This window comes from Gracilinanus agilis, chromosome 4, assembly GCF_016433145.1.
Source record: "Gracilinanus agilis isolate LMUSP501 chromosome 4, AgileGrace, whole genome shotgun sequence".
NCBI lineage: Eukaryota > Metazoa > Chordata > Mammalia > Didelphimorphia > Didelphidae > Gracilinanus > Gracilinanus agilis.
In genome coordinates, this window is record NC_058133.1 from 171,942,442 (window position 1) to 171,956,165 (window position 13,724).

A 13,724-nucleotide genomic window follows, 5' to 3' on the forward strand; every position below is an offset into this window, starting at 1 on the left:
CTGTGGGGAGAGGTCCTGCCTCTCCTCTCAGCTTGGGGACCAGATGGGCTGTCTGCTGCTCTGGAGAAGGAGTTCCCCTGCCATGGGGATGGAGGGGACTGCCCCACAGGCTCCCGCTAGCCCTTCTCCTCTCAGATCGGGGCTCTTTCTCTGTCTCTGTCTCTGTCTCTGTGCACCTGTCTCTATCTCTCTGTGCCTCTGTCTCTCTATACCTCTCTCTCTCTTTCCATTTCTGTCTCTGTTTCCATCTCTGTCTCTGCTTCCATCTCTGTCTCTCTGTCTGTTTCCATTTCTGTCTCTGCATTTTTCTGTCTCTATTTACATCTCTCTCTGTCTCTGTTTCCATCTCTGTCTCTGTACCTCTCTGTTTCTGTTTCCATCTCTGTCTCTGTCTCTTTCCATTTCCGTTTCTGTGCACTTTTCTGTGTCTGTTTCCATCTCTCTCTGTCTCTGTACACCTCCCTGTCTCTGTTTCCATCTCTGTCTCTCTCTCTCTGTCTCTTTCCATTTCTGTCTCTGTGCACCTCTCTGTCTCTGTTTCCATCTCTCTCTGTCTCTGTATACCTCTGTCTTTGTTTCCATCTCTCTCTCTGTTTCCATTTCTGTCTCTGTGCATTTTTCTGTCTCTATTTCCATCTCTCTCTGTCTCTGTTTCCATCTCTGTCTCTGTACCTCTCTGTTTCTGTTTCCATCTCTGTCTCTGTACCTCTCTGTTTCTGTTTCCATCTCTGTCTCTCTGTCTCTTTCCATTTCTGTTTCTGTGCACTTTTCTGTCTCTGTTTCCATCTCTCTCTGTCTCTGTACACCTCCCTGTCTCTGTTTCCATCTCTGTCTCTTTCCATTTCTGTCTCTGTGCACCTCTCTGTCTCTGTTTCCATCTCTGTGCATCTCTCTGTCTCTGTTTCCATTTCTGTCTCTGTGCACCTCTCTGTCTCTGTTTCCATCTCTCTCTGTCTCTGTATACCTCTGTCTTTGTTTCCATCTCTCTCTCTGTTTCCATTTCTGTCTCTGTGCAACTCTCTGTCTCTGTCTCTGCCTCTGTCTCTCTCTGTCTCTCTGTCTCTCTCTCTCTCTTTCTGTGTCTCTTTCCATTTCTGTCTCTGTTGCCATCTCTGTTTCTGTCTCTGTCTCTGTGCACCTCTCTGTCTCTGTTTCTATCTCTCTCTGTCTATCTCTGTCTTTGTGTACCTCTCTGTCTCTGTTTCTGTCTGTCTCTGTCTCAATTTTAGTCTTGGAACTGTGGCTCCATGGAGGGTCAGAGCAAGGCCACCTCTTCACCTTGCTACCTAGAGAGTCACAGATAGAGATGGAGATAGGCACAAAGACAGACCTACCCAAGGCGCATGCACAATGTCAAGCTGTGACAACAACTGTGCATACAAAGGGAAAATCTGCTGAGGGTAGGGAAGGGGTTGGGGATCCCATGCATTGACTGGCCCTTTCCCCAAGCCTTCAGCTCTCTCTCTACTATACAATGGAGGGAAGAGGGTGTTTTCCCATCAGCACCCCTTCCATTCCATTCCCTCTCCAAGTATGGACCACTAATTTGTGCAGAGTGTGGGCAATGTCCCTGGTGCCCCCTTGAAGCCGATTTGGGAGGCCTGAGTGGCCCAAGCCTACAGCCGTGTGGATGTGGGCATGGATGCTGGGGGGGATCAGGGGATCAGGCCCTGCTCCGGGGGTCCTGTGGTGCTGAGCACACTGGGTCTGGGAAGCCCCTGGAAAGGATGCCTGAGCCATGGCAAGGCTGAAGGTGAGTGCTGGAAACAAAAAGATTGGAGTAAATTATTATTCCCCCCGTGGCTTTCCCAAGGAAACTGGAAGCGGCAGCTTGCGGCCCGTTTTCCCATTTGATGGGGAATCAGATAAATGGCAGGCAGCTTGCTCTGATAAGGCCTTGCTCTGGGCACAACCTCTCTCTCTGAAACCCTCTTACTATGCATAGAGTCGGCCTATCTGTGCAGCTGCACCTTGACACAAATATATCTGCACCCGAGATGAAGCAATTCTCCCAGAAATTACAGCAGGGGGATTGCATCTGAGGAGGGGACCCTGGGGAGGGGCAGGGGTACAGGGAGGGGGTGGGGGGCTGAAGGATTGCAACTGGGGAAGAAGGGAGGGGGGCCAAGGGATTGCAATTGGGGAAGGGTGGGGGGTGGGTGATTGCAATGGTGGGGGAGGGAGCTGGGTAATTGCAACTGGGGAAAGAGTCAGGGGGTAAGGGAAGGTGGGGGCTAGGAGATTACAACTAGAGAGGCACTTTTTCATATTTTTATAATGCAGTTTCTTCCCAGGCTAGCCCTTCTTGGAAATATTATTTTTGCCCTTCCCCCTACCCCCACTCTCCTCTGGCCATGAAATCAGATATAAAATGGACAGATGACAATTGTATCTCTTCTAGCCTCAGTTTCCTCATCTGTAAAATAAAGAGGTTGGACTCATTGGTCTAAGGTCCCTTTCAGCTTTGAACTTGTGATCCTAAGAAGACAGACTCTACAATTAGCCACGTAAAGCAGGGAGCCAGTCTTTCACTGGGCAGTCTAGGACGGGAAAGCTTCTGACTAGTAAGTAATTCAGGGGACATACATTGATGTGTGTCCATAAGCTCATAGGAATATGGGAATATGTGCTTAAGTCCATAGGCATGTAGAAGTTTAGATGAGTGCAGATGAGCTCCAGTGCTGAAGAGTATTAGTATGTGTGTATGTGGATAAGTGGAACTGGACCGTCATGTCTGGATGCTTATACAAACAGACAAGCAGACTTATGTTTCTCTACCCAGACATCCTCTCATTCTTCTTTTAAAGTTAAATTTTTTTTTTCAATTAACAAGCATTTTTTTTTTCATGTCCCTTCCTGTCCCCAGGACTCCTTTGAAACAAACATGCAGATCTGAGCAAAACTAATTCCCGTATCTCCCATGTCCCAGAATGCAGCCCTCCTCTGATTCTGGGGAAATGGGTGCATTAATGTCCCTATCCCTGGCTCCAGCCTCCCAGGAATAGGATTGGGGTCCCATTGTCAGACCCCCCTAGAATGTCAGCTGTCTAAGGGATGTGGCACCGTAAGCCCATCATAAAGGAATCATGCTCCTATTCCTGTGCCTTTGCCATCTGATCCAGGCAGCTCTCTGCCTCTCCCCTCCCTTGGTAGGCAGAGGTGCTGGAGGGCTGGCAGACAGCACGGTCTGGCTCAGGAAGTGGCTCAGGGAGGAGTTCTGGAGTCTCCCAGGGTGGGTAAGGGCATGGGCTGAGACTTTATTTAGCTTCCCTCCTTTGTAAAGCTCATTTGAAAATCCCTGGATCTTGGGGGCAGAGTGGAAGAAACATTGTGTGTATGTATGTAGGTTCAAGGGTATGGAGACAGAGAGAGAGAGAGAGAGACAGAGAGAGACAGAGAGAGAGAGAGCTGAGCAGAGGAGAGGAGAGGAGAGAGAGGGAAAGAAGAGGAGAAGAGAGGAGAGGAGAAGAGAGGAGAGGAGAGGAGGAAGAGGGAAAGGAGGAGGAGGAGAGAGAGAGAGAGAGAGAGAGAGAGAGAGAGAGAGAGAGAGAGAGAGAGAGNGAGAGAGAGAGAGAGAGAGAGAGAGAGAGAGAGAGAGAGAGAGAGAGAGAGAGAGAGCGAGCGCTCAGGGGTGTGAGTGAAGGAGTCCCCTCCCTTCCCAAACTGGCACCTGCCGTGTGTGGGTCAGGCTGGTGGAGCAGCTGCTGCCCTATACAGAGACAGAAGAGTCGGCTAACAGATGCCATGGCCCCAGCCTTTGTCTGAGCAAGAGAAAATCACACCCTCTCCCCTTATCTCCCTCCTCTTCCCCTCCTGTCCCTTCTCTGGTGGTGCTGGGAGTGGAATGAGGAGCTGCTCAAGCTGGGAAGTCTCTGCCCCCCAACCCCAGCCCTGGACAGTAAAGGGGTTCCCTGTGAGGATGCCTCCCCTCCCAGTGCTTTTGGCTAGGAAAGTGAGAGAATGTGGGGCCACAGGAGAGGGCCAGAGGCTGGCTGGGTAAGGGGAGATGATGCCTTTAGTGAGACCCTGGAAAGATGTTTTGTATACGGTAAGAGGGGAGTTTTTAAGCTGTTAATAGAAGCCCTGAAGGGAGGCTAGTCTTGATTCTGAGTGGAACATGAAACAAAAAAGACTCCTTTTCCCTGGGTTTATTTTCTTATCTGTTAAATACAGAAAATAAGCCCTCTGTGTGTGGTGCAATGGAGAAGGTGGGTAATTTTGGAAGATATGAGTTCAAATCCTGACCCTGTCTCGTTCTCCCTATGTGAATTTGGACAAATCACTGTACCAAGTTTCAGTTCCTCATCTATAAAATGAGGAGGTTGGACTCAGTGACCTCTAAGGTCCTTTTCAGCTCTGAAATCTATGATCCTATGATCTAACCTCATTTAAATGAAGTAATAAATGGAATGAGCTTTGAATTATTATGAGTTGTAGAAGCATTAGACTAGAATAACAATAGGAACAGAAAAAGAATACTCTTATTAACTCCCTTGATGATGGTTTGTATTGCTGAAGAGATGCCACTCATCCTGGAGAATAAAGTCTGGTTTATGTTGTAGGAAATAATAAAAAAAACAGCAAGTAACTTTTTTTTAATGGAGAAGCATCACATGTAAAATATATATTAGGTGACTTGCCATCTCAGAGAGTGGGGAGGAAAAGGAGAGAGGGAAGGAGAGAATTTGGCTCAAGATTAAAAAATGAACTTTAAAAATTGTTCTTACATGTAATTGGGGAAAAATTAAATATTAAAATTAAGAGTAGGAGGCAGCTGTGTGACCCTGGGCAAGTCACTTAACCCCCGTTGCCCAGCCCTTACCACTCTTCCTGCCTTGGAACCAATATAGAGCATTGATTCTAAGATGGAAGGTTAGAGTTTTAAAAAACAATTTAAGAGAACACAAAAATAGAGAAGCATCATGGTATAGCTGGCCTTGGAGCCAAGGAGGTTTGTGTTCAAAGCCTGCCTCAGACACAAACTGATTGTTTGATCACAAGTAAGACACAGAACCTCTCAGTTCCCTAGGAACCTCAGTGCTGTAGCTGACTATAAGGCAGGGGTTCTTAACGTATCTTTGGGGTACAGGTCCCTGTGGGTGATTGAAGCCAATGGACTCCTCAGAATAATGTTTCTAAATGTATAAAATAAAATCCATTAGGATTACAAAGGAAACCAATGCTATCGAAATAAAGATGAAATTTCTGTCATTTGAGTTCATAGACTCCCCTGAAGTTTAGCCGCTAGCTACGTGGGGGTCCTTTTAGTCCAACTTAAGGACTTCTGTTATAAGTAATGGATGAGTTGCTGATCTTCATCAATGGGATGAATTTCTACACTAAAGGTTTCTTATATTGAATCACTATTCTGAATCCAAGTAAACAAGAAAAACCTCATTTATAGAGCCCCTGATTAATAAGAGGGACAAAGTTGTTTTTTCAAAGTTTTTTATGTTCAGTTTTGTTTTTAATTTATTGTATAATTTCATTAGTGTAGGCATCTCACTGTAGAAGAAGGGGAGAGAATAAAGGCTTATTAAGGCACTGTGCTGGGGGTGTGTGTTATATTATCTTATTATTATCTCACATTAATTATTCTCTCATTTAATTTTATCTTGCTTAATCCTCCCAACAACCCAGTGAGGTATTATTCCTATTTTACAATGGAAGAAACTGAGGCAGAAATTAAATGACTTGCCCAGAGTCACACAGCTAGTAAATTTCTGGGGCTCATTTTAATTCAGGACTTTTCCTGACTCCATGCTAATATCATATACCAACATAGAATGCTATATATATATCACACAAGGATAGTCTGCATCACCCAATGACCCACACTAGTCACACAGTGACATGCCTTCACCATGCAATACCACTCAAGGACACACCTGCCACACATACCACATGCCCAAATCATACAACATGCAATGACATGGATGCATTGTGACATTAATACATTGTCATGTGCTGACACATCATGGCATGCTTGTGCAGGTGGTGCTAGCCTGCATCACACAGCACACAATAACGTGCCTCTATCCCACAGCTACCCGTCTGCATCACACAACATGCTTACATCACACAATGACACGGAACGCTTGTGTCTCTCAGACTCTACGCCTCATGCCTGATCTTTTCAAAATCCAAACAGCCGAAGGTTTAACCTTTAAGCCTGTGGGTTCAGCCTTCACTGTGACTATTATGAGACATCATCACTGGCACCTCCCAAGCAGCGTCACGGATCCAGAGATGAAGAACTGAGAGATGCATCAGAGGCCACATAGTTGATTTCTTCCTGCCAGGCTGAAGATGGCTAAGCACACTTTCTTGCACTCTCCCTCCAGCATCTCTGCAGCTGTCTTAGAGGTACATATAAACATGGACATGTCTCCCCATCGGAATGGAAGCTCCTTCAGGGTTCAGCTCTTAGGACAGGGTCTCACACATAGGTTAGCATTTAATCGATGTTTGTTGAGTCCTTGATCCATTTGAAAACTAGTAATATTTGGCATATGTTAGCCCCACAATTGGGGGACTCATTTTCTGTGTTTCCTTGATTTTGAGGGAGAAAAAGCCAGTCTATAATTATATTTTCAATATTTATTAGTCGATCTATCAATAAACGTTTATTGTGCCAGGGACTGTGCTAATTTCTGGGGAGATGAAGAGTCCAAAGATCATCGCTACCTTCAAGGAGATTATGGTCTCAGGAGGGAGATGACATGCAAGCCAATTATACCAAACAAGCTACATGCATGTGTATAGGATAAATAGGAAATAATTAACAAAGAGAAAGCACAAGAATTAAGAGGGGTTGGGGAAGGCTTCTGGGAAAAGATAGAATTTTAGTTGGGTTTTATTATATAGTACTTTAGCATTTACAAAGCCTTCCCCTTGCCTTTTTTTTAACTCTTACTTTCCATCTTAGAATCTATAATAGGCATCTGTTCCAAGTCAGAAGAATGGTAAAGGCTAGGCAATAGGGATTAAGTGACTTACCCAGGGTCACATAACTAAGAAGTGTCCGAGACCAGATTTGAACCCATGTCATCCCGTCTCCAGCTTCCCCAAAACACCTTCTTAATAGCTTCACCAAACCTCATATAGGTAGCATCAACCTTTCAGTCCCAATTTTTTCTGAAGGCTCAAGTTGGGAATTTTGCCTATGTTGGAGGCAGCTGGGTGGCTCAGTGGATTGAAGATCCATGCCTAGAGATAGGTCGTCCTAGGTTCAAATCTGGCCTAGCTGTGTGACCCTGGGCAAGTTCCTAGCCTTTACCACTCTACTGCCTTAGAACCAATACACAGTATTGATTCTAAGATGGAAGGTAAGGGTTTAAATTAAAAAAAAGAAATTTTGCCTATGTGACAGTTGTCATTTAACTCTGCCTCAGTTTCCTCATCTGTAAAATAAACTGGAAAAAGAAATAGCAAACCACTCTAGAATCTGTCAAGAACCCCCCAAAATGAATTGCTCATTGGCTCTGGGAGGGGGGAGGGAAAGAACATGAGTCATGTAACTATGGAAAAATATTCTAAATTAATTAAATAAATAATTTGAAATAATCAAGTAAAAAAGAAAACCCCAAATGAGGTTATGAAGAGTCCACGATTCCTCCCTCTGAGTTAGTGGGTTTTGTTGTTTTGTTGTTTTTTTCACTTCTTTTGGGCTCTCTGATCTCCCTCTTACAGTAGAGAAAAATCAGGTTGACCAGGGCAAAGGGGAGAATAAATGATCTTCCTAATGTAGATCTAACTCTTCCCTCACCTGAGACTTTGCTGCAGATGAGCACCAGGTCAGGGGTAGAAGTCTGGGTGCTCTTGGGTGGGGTTCTAGCTTGCTTCTCACTGAGAAGCTAACCTGTGGCAAATTTCCCTGTGGATGATGAGGAAAATAATAAACAAGGAAAATAAAGAAGTTTAAGGAAAAGAAATAACGAAATAATGAAAATAAAGGAAGTTCATTAGAGTAGGCCATGCACATGTACAAGAAGAGATCCTTGGTTGCCCATCAATTCTCCTGTTTGATATCCTTAATGGAACATTGATTTCCTATCCCCGCCTTTTTAGATGCCCCCACTTGGACATTGGTCCCTGCCCCCATAGATGCCCTTACTGGAACACTGATTCCAGTATCTGGACAGCGACCTTCTATCTCCTGGAAAGAAACAGGGGTGCCATTTCTAAGCAGATCTTCTTGTGGGCACCTACTGATTTTAGATTTCCCCTCTCCCCTTTCCCAGGAAGCTAGGAGCAGAGCTTGGGGATGGTTCCCTCATTAGAATCCATATCTCTATATTAAGGGGAAAAAAAGGCATGTTATTCACACAACAAAGCAGAGCCCACCACCCCCACCCTCCCATAAGCACATCAGCCCCTGGTGTAATTACATCCTTTGGCCACGTGCTGGGACCAGGATGAATCTGTATGGAAATAGAGGCGAGGTGACTTTGCTACTCAAGCACACATGCTAATTTTTAAATCACAACATTGTGACTGTTTTTCATTTTCATTTTCCCCAACACTGGGAGAGATTAGGTCACATTAAGCACCATGGGGTCCGTCCCCCTGCCTGGTCACATGTGGGGCTCCCTGTGCCATTAATAGGAGTGTTACGCATGCTCGGAGAGGCAAATGCACCCCTAATTACAGGGCAGATTGTGTGATGGCCAGTGTGGGGGATCATGAAGGCAGGAGTCTCCTCCTCAGACCCCGAAGTCAGCTCCTTCCATTTTCTCTGGCTGAAAGAACTCAGACTGCTATCTGCCTTTGGGGAAGTAGCAGGGAGAACTCACTTCCCAGGATGCCGAGTGGATGAAGCAGATGCAGAAACAAATCGAGAGGTCCTCCAGTGCTTTCTCCAGGCTTTACTCCTGCCCCAGGAGAAAGAAGGCTGGGAAACCTTGTGCCAATCAAGCCAATCAATCCAGCCCGAAACATGTTTTGTAGGTAAGACACCATGCTAGACTCGGGTGTTAAAAAGACAAAAATAAAACAGTTGTTGCCCTCGAGGAGCTTACATTCTAACTGGAAGGATAATATGGAACAATGGAGAATTGCTGCTTACCCTAGATGGGCTGGGATGCTTTCCCAGGCATCATCCACTGACACCCCGACATCAAATGATGGGAGATTAGTGACTCCAAAATTGGAGCTACCCATTGTTATGCACGGTGCTTCTGTAAGATGGGCCTGATAACTGGCCCGAGATCCCCAGATGATGAATGGATCTAAGCCGAGTGAGGACAGGGATGCCTGAGTGGCCACCAAGGTGTGCTGACAACCACCAGGGCCTATGAATGTCCAGCTCAGCTAAGCACCTGACCCCACAAGCAGTGCCCAGCCAAAGTTATCAAGGGAGGAGCCCTATAGTGTTCCATGCAGCTCCTCTGGTTCCTTGGCTTGGGGTTAGGTTAGAGGATAAAGGTTTGTAATAAGGATAGTTATTGGTATGGAGTTGGATAAGGCCGAATGACTGGATTTAGGTAAAGTCCCCTTTCCCCTTTGGCAGTAATTATTCACTTGCTCTCGGAATGAAATCAGTCCTCACTTGAGCTAAGTTCCAAAGGGTTTAATGCTATAACTCAAAGGGGTAGGATTCAGGGTAAGGAAAGTGGTGTTGGGGATGGCTATGCTAAACCTATAGATTAGGCTAATCAATAAGTAACAAGATGGCAGCCGGCTGGAGAGGCTTCTCTCCCTCCCAGACCCTGGTCAGACCCAGCCGTGGTCTGGACCAAGTGAAAGGAAGGGCTTGTGAGGTTCTTCTTGATAGCAGGTGTTGATGTTTATCTCTCAGCCTGGTTCAGTAATAGGTCAATGGATAATTTGAGACAGTCAGGTACAGGAGCTGGATATGCAGGTCTATAGGCCCACCCACCCTTCACCACCCACCAGCCCTTCTCAGAAATGAGACCCTGAAGGCTTCTGCCCCTGGGCTTTATAGTGGTGGCAGCAACTGGATTTTTTTTTTTTTTTGTTTTGTTTTTTAAACCCTTAACTTCTGTGTATTGGCTCCTAGGTGGAAGAGTGGTAAGGGTGGGCAATGGGGGTCAAGTGACTTGCTCAGGGTCACACAGCTGGGAAGTGGCTGAGGTCAGATTTGAACCTGGGACCTCCTGTCTCTAGGCCTCAATCCACTGAGCTACCCAGCTGCCCCCAGCAACTGGCTTTTGCCCTTGGCTCATGCCATCTGGGTAAATTCTAAGTAAAACTGACGATCTGTCACTCAAGCTGGTCTCCATCTTCTTCCCAGAGGTTGCCCATTACACCATCTCCTCTGTATGTTGTCTTCTCCTATTAGACTTGAACATAGCGATTATGTGGCTATTTGTATTTGTATCTGCAACCCTTAGATATTATGTCTGGTTTAATATGTGCCCATTGAATGCTTTTCCCATTATTTCATTTCTAGACACTCGACTTTTACCCAGGTTGTGAGTTAAGCCTGTCATGCACTATCTCCTCACCTCCGAGTGTTAGACTCCCCTTAATTTTTTTCCTAGAACAGGTCCATCTGGATTCCCACTGCTGCTGTTGCTCTCCTGCCCCTGAAATCACTCTGTGTGTGCATATACACATATATATGTATGTGTATATATATGTATATTATATATGCATATACTCTATATATTTGTAATTTTTAGAATTTAAAATTAAATTTTAAAATTTATTTAATCTTTAAATTTATTTTTTTAAACCCTTACTTTCCATCTTAAAATCAATACAGAATTGGTTCCAAGGCAGAAGAATGGAAAGGACTAGGCAATGGGGGTTAAGAGACTTGCCCAGGGTCACACAGCTAGGAAGTGTCTGAGGTCACATTTGAATCCAGGACCTCCCTTCTCTAGGCTACTTAGCTTTACACACACACACACACACACACGTATAATATTATATATTATATACAAAATATAATATATTACATATCATATTTATATAATATAAATAATGATATATTATATCAATAATATATTATATAAGCCTGGTTCTCAATCCACTGAGCCATCCAGCTGCCCCTACTTTGTATATATTTTGTATTAATTTATCTGAGAATATGTTTCTTCTTCTCAATAGCATGCATTAGATAACAGGATGATGTGAATTGCTCGCCAGAAGGCATTGTTTTGTTTTTGTCTTTGTAACTGCTGCACCTAACTCAGTACCCACCAAACAGTTGTCACTTAATAATTGCTTGTTGAATGAATGCCCTATCTCTGATTGAGCAGGCTATAGGGTGCATGTCCAGGGACTCAGATCTGCTGTTTCCTCTCATTCTTCCTTGAGAAGACAGGAAAAGGACACATTTGTTCAGAAATTTCTTTAGCTCTGAAAGATGGGGAAAGAAGGAAAGGAGGGAGTCTAAGAAAAAAATCTTGTTTGAAAATTTGACCTTGGGACCACCATCAATTGGAGAATGGCTGAACAAGTTGTGGCATATTATTATTATTATTTTTAATAACCTGTACCTCCTGTCTTAGAATTTAAGTATCTATTCTAAGTCAGAAGAGTGGTAAGGGCTAGGCAATGGGGCTTAAGTGACTTGTTCAGGTCCACACAGCTAGGAAATGCACGAGGGCAGATTTGAACCCAGGCCCCCCAGATTCCAGGCCTTGCTGTCTAATGCAGGCACTCTGTATTACTTAACTGCCTCAAATAGTGGTATATCATTGTAATGGAATACCATTGTTCTATAAGAAATGATGAACAGAATGATTTCTGGAAAACCTGGAAAGACTTATATGAACCGATGCAAAGTGAAGTGAACAGAACCTGGAGAACATTGTACACAGTAAGAGCAATACTATACAATGATCATCTGTGAATGACTTAGCTATTCTCAGTAACATAATGATGCAAGAAATTCCAAAAGTTTCACAATGAAAAATGTCATCCACTTTCAGAGAAAGAACTGATGGAGTTTGAATGTAGATCAAAGCCTACTAATTTTCATTTTAATTTCTTTGTTTTTTATATGTATCTTCTTTCACATGACCAATATGGAAATATGTCTTTTATGATCCCACATGTATAACTTGTATCAAATTGTTTATTTCAGGGAATATTTATATCAGGGAAGAGAGCAGGGAGGAATGGAGGGACAGAATCTGGAACTCAAAATTTTAGAAAATGAATGTTAAAAATTGTTTTTACATGTAATTGGGAAAAATAAAATATTAAAAAAAGTTCAACCATAGGCCCAACCAACCAATGAATGACACATAAATTCCAAGAGAGATTCAAAACTGATTGGCTGCTCAGAGGACCCTGGCTAGGCCTTTCCTTCACTCTCAGATGTCACACCAAAGGCAGGGAGAGTTTGGGGATTTTTAAAGTAAAGTATCAGAAAAAGCAGGGGAGGGGGCAGCTGAGTAGCTCAGTAGACTGAGAGCCAGGCCTAGAGATGGGAGGTCCTAGGTTCAAGTCTGGCGTCAGACACTTCCTAGCTGTGTGACCCTAGGCAAGTCACTTGACCCTCATTGCCTACCCTTACCACTCTTCTGCCTTGACTCCAAGACAGAAGGTAAGGGTTTTAAAAAAAAAGCTTCTAGTGCATTCAACCAGAGCTAGAATTCAAATCAAAGTTTCCTTTCTTCTCCTAGTCTCTATAGGTCCTTTTGAAAGGTCAAGCCTTGGGTCACTGACCCAGGTTGGCTTTCCTGAGACACCATCTCCTTCATTTTGCTTGTTGACATTTTCCCTACTACCACAGACTTTCATCTTGTATTACTTTTTTTTTTTTTTTTTTTTTTAACCCTTGTACTTCGGTGTATTGTCTCATAGGTGGAAGATTGGTAAGGGTGGGCAATGGGGGTCAAGTGACTTGCCCAGGGTCACACAGCTGGGAAGTGGCTGAGGCCGGGTTTTGAACCTAGGACCTCCCGTCTCTAGGCCTGACTCTCACTCCACTGAGCTACCCAGCTGCCCCTTATATTACTTTTTAATTTCTTAATCTCTAAAACACAGCTGTAAATGTGTCCAGGACCCCTATGTAACAACGGTATCTTTTTTTCTAGGCTTTATTTACAATGGTGGTTCTCAAATTGTGTTCCATGAACTTACTTTAAAAATATTTTTTATAACAATTTCCATGTAACTGGTTTCCTTTATAATCCTAAGTATTTCATTTTATGCTTTTAAAAACATTATTCTGAGAAATCCACAGACTTTACCAGACTATTGCTATAAGGGTCAAGGACCCCGAAAAGGTGAAGAACCCCTAATTTAGATCATGGCATAATAATAGTGTTCTCAGAATTTTCCACAGTGGCAGAACCCTTTAGTTTAAAAATATTTTGGCAGAAATCTTATATTAAAATGATTAACAAATAACATAAGGTTAATGGAAACAAAAACAGACCTGGGTTGTTTCATGGGTCCTTGCCGCAGAGTTTGAGAAACCCTGGGATATAGTAATATTCTTGGAACCAGGAACAGCTGGTTTCAGGCTTTCTTCTGGCACCTCCTGGCTATGTGAGCCTGGAGCAAATCACTTAAACCCCTCAGTTCTATTGGCAACTCTTTAAGAATGCAAGTCGCAGAGTGGGGCCAGCCTGCATTGGTAGAAGGGATTCCCTATATATACCATTTAAATCAGAGGTCCATTCCCTCTTCCTATCCCTCTCCCCTGCCCCTCTCTTTCTCTCTCCTTCTCCCTCCCTCCCTCTCTCTCTTCCTTTTTCCTTCCCCACTCCCTCCCTTTCTCTCCCTCTCCCTCCTTTTCT